This window comes from Fomitiporia mediterranea (assembly GCF_000271605.1).
Source record: "Fomitiporia mediterranea MF3/22 unplaced genomic scaffold FOMMEscaffold_9, whole genome shotgun sequence".
In the NCBI taxonomy this organism is placed as follows: Eukaryota; Fungi; Basidiomycota; class Agaricomycetes; order Hymenochaetales; family Hymenochaetaceae; genus Fomitiporia; species Fomitiporia mediterranea.
The window spans coordinates 1,487,088-1,491,274 of NW_006760394.1; positions in this window are offsets into that span (position 1 = coordinate 1,487,088).

Genomic DNA, 4,187 nt, shown 5'->3' on the forward strand with positions numbered 1-4,187 from the left:
TAAGTAGTCTAATTCTTGTTTATTAAAGAAACTACTTTTCTAGTTTATAGTAAAAGTCTGCTTTCCTTAATAATTGTAGCACCTTTTTGGTTAGCTCTAATAGCTCTTTTTGTGTTTGAGCATAGATAATAATATCATCTAAATATATTACTATCCCTTTACCTATTAATTCTTCAAAGAGTTGATTCATAGCTCTCTGAAATACTGTTAGTACATTCATCATTCTAAATTACATTACTAGTGGTTCATATAATCCTTTATGTGTTCTAAAGGCTTGTAAGTATTCTTGTCCTTGTTTTATCCTAATGTTGTTATATCCACTTTTAAGGTCAAGAGTTGTAAACCATTTTACTTCCTTTAAATAGTCTAGTAGTGTGTGTATTATAGGTATAGGAAATGGATCAGGTTCTACAATCTGATTTAATTTTCTGTAATCTATAACCATTCTTGCTCCTGAATCCTTTTTGTCTACAAAGAATACTGGTGATACAATTTTAGAATGACTTTCTCTAATATATCCTTTCTTTAAGTTTTCCTGTATAAATTCCTCTACTACTTCTTATTCTACAGGAGTTAGAGAATATACTGGACACATTTTAGGTAATTCTGCTCCTTTCTTTAATTTGATATTCATGTCCCATCTGGAATGCTTTAGTAATTTATCTACTTTATCTTTATCAAACCTGTCTAAATAATCCTATAATTCCTTTAACACTAATTCCTTTTTATCTCTTTCTAGGCTTATTCCTGATCTGTTTAGTACCTTTGCCTTTTCTTGTAAAGCTTTCTGTACTATACAAGAGACTTTGTTTAACTGTTTTCTAAGCTTCTGTTCTTCACTAGTTTGATAAGATAATTTTTGTTAGAGTACTCCTAACTCCTCTTGCTTGTTAGTTTCTGTTAATTAATAGGATACTAGATTCATCCTCTTTACAGACAGTTCTAGAGTTCCTGACCTTCTTTTCTTTATAGGTGGAGGTGTACTTCCTGTACTCTCTCCCCTTTTCCTTTTAACATATTCATTATATAATACAATGTTTTCCTTTTTCCTTTTTACAGTTTGTATTTGCTCTTCTCCTAGTCTTGTTTTATACATTATGTCTAGGTCTGCAAATTTCTTGTCTACTCTGAAAGTGACCATTCTTGCTTCATACCTAGAAAGAATAGGTTCTTAGTATTGAGGTACTTTTAGTAATATTACCTATTCTTCAGAAATAGTTACTTTGTCTAATAAAGTAGTTATTTCTTCATCTGTATCTATATCTTTGTCTGATGAATATGATCTTATACTAGATTCTGGTTGTATGTCTAGTATAGTTCTTGAAGAGCTCTGTTACAATTCCTGTGTTGTTAAGGTTTTTTTTTTTTTTTTTTTATAATAAGTGTCACAGGTGTTAATACTGTAATAGGAGTTATAGAAGCTTTTCCTTTACCATATCTTTCTATTTCTGGAAACCAAAGACTTTCTAATCCACTACTATCTGATTCTGAATCTGATAGTATAAGTGGTTTGTAGGATAACTTCTTTGTTTTGGTTTTCTTCATGCTTCTAATTTGAGAGTATTCTTTTACATTTTTCTCTCTGTTTTGGTTCCTTTTCTTTTCCCAACTTTTGCCTAGTAGTTTAATCTTACCTGTACTACTTCTGACTTCTCCTGTTTGGTAATTAAACAAAGGTTTTACTTTGTTAAAATAGTCAGATCCTAATAAACACTTATTATTATAAGTGTCCATTATTGCAAATTTGAACCATCCATTACTAATTCCAGTATTTAACCATGCTCAAGCATTATACTTCCATCCTCCTTTATTAATTGTACTATCAGCATTTCTGACAATTATCCTAAGTTTGTCATTCTTTATAAGTTTTAACTTGAGGGCTTTAACTATCTTTGGTAATAATGTACTTAATCCTGCACCTGAATCAAACATAGTCTTAATTGTTGTTTACTGTCCTCTATATAATATAATTGCTTTACAGGTTGGATAGAGTGCTACTTGTACTGTCTGGTAGATTTTTGTTGATTACTTTTCTTGTAGAGTTTCTTTTACCTTTTTCTCTACACTTGAGTTTAAAGACTCTACTACCTTTAAACTCTGGATCAAAAATCCTCTTTACTTGATCCTTCTGTTTCCTCTTCTTTATCAATGTAGGCTTCTTGTTCTTCAGGGATTACTGTGTTCCTTTTTGTGAACTTTTTATTAAATTTATACTTTGGCCTTTTACCTTGAGGGTTTCTTCTAGTACAATTCCTAGCCATATGTCCTTTCTACCTACATTTGAAGCATGCCATTTTCCTACCTTTTGTTATCCTGTCAATCTCTATTAGTACTCTATAATAATCATTAGGAGGCTTGTATTCTTGTCTAAATGTTTTTGTATGTACTATTCCTCTCTCTAGACTGAGAGCTGTATCTGTCCATTCCTTGAATGTTTATTCTGTATAACCAGGGATAGTAACCAACTGTTGTAATTTGCTAGGGTTTAATCCATTTTTATATAAATGAATTGTGACAGGATTCTTTCCAAGCACTCCTAGTTTATACTCATTAGGTAGGTAGGCTAATATTCTCTTGAATGTTTTATTGTATTCTATAATTGTTAGTTTTCCTTGTCTTAAATTGTGTATTTGAGTTTGAGCTGTCTCTGTAGAATTATAGTATTTTCTACTTGCTTCTCTCAGATTAGTTAAAAATGTATTATAATCTTTCCAGATTTCTGGAACTAAGCTTTTCCCTTCTGTTACAAATGATATTACCTTTCCATTCATGTGACTTACTATTTTCCCTCTTAAGTATAGGATTACTGTTTCTACTTTATTCAAACCATTTGTAATGTTATAATGTCTGAAGTGTATTGCCAGATTTGTTTTAAACACTTCTAGATCTTCCCCTTTTTGTCCTGAAAACTTTGACAGTTTCAGGTTGATTTTCCTTGTTCCCTCCATATTACTCTCTTTCTAGTTACTAGATTCTGAATTTGGTGTATAAGAGTCTGATGAACTTGACTCTGAACTAGTACTACTTTGATAGGTCTGATACAACCAACTATAATAATCTAATGTTAGTATTCCTTCTACTATAAAGGTATCTAGTAACATAGACTGTTCAATTTCTTTAGCTGTCTGGCCTTCCTAAGTAATAATTTCTGACTGACCTTAGAGGCTTCTAGAGGATCCTGGTAGACTATCTGGATGTTGTGTTTCAATTCTACTATAGTCTTGAAATGTTTGGATTCCTCTCTGTATTGTGTTAACAAGCTCTTCTTCTTCAGCTAAAGAACCTGATAGTTCACTTTCTTGATTTTCTTAGACTGTGTTTTCCTAGGTGAAATGTTCTTGTCTCTAGGAGTATTGAGCATTAGAAGTACTTCCTTCTCTCCTGTCACTTTGTTGTTCCTCTCTACTAATATTTTATAATATAGTAGTTAGGTTGAATTGTGACTATACTAACCTGTTTAGAAATACTTGTACTATTCCTGATTCAACTTGTACTTCTTGTACTCTGGTGGTAAGGTCCTGTATTTTGTCTAAGATTTCCTGTAGCTTTGTGTGAATATTAAAGATATTCAGACTTTGTGTATCCAAATCTGATTGTATCCCTTCCAGCTTTTCTCCTTGTTGTTCTGATTGTATAAGACTACACAAGTATGTGATTTCCCCTTGTATAGTTCTATAATGTAGGTCTTAACTTTGAGTAGACCTAATTATTCTGTTAAGACCTAAAAATTATTATATCCAAACCTTTGTCCTTATAACCTAAAGGCTATAATAGGTCCCCAGTTTGTTTGAATAAGAGTAGCTAGAGTGTGAACCTCTTCTTTGAGCCAATCTTATACTGTTCCCCAATTAACTCTTCCTCCTACTCTAAGTATATATAACAAAGAGTGTTCCTACAAATAGTAGGAATATAAGAATGGTTGAGGGATTTGATAATAAAGGACTGTATAATAATAGGCTTCTGCTTGTACCTAATACTAGTTGTTGTATGTATAATGTTCTAATCCTTTCCTTAATCTGATACAAAGCCACTTTTTATAGCTTGTTAACTTTGTTTAGTATAATATTACAAATGTTACTTACTTTTGTAATATCTGGATATCCTTGTTCTAGTGTAAGTAATACACTGTGTAACAGATTACAATATTGTTGTAATGTGTATAGGTAGCCTGAGTATCCTTGGATTTT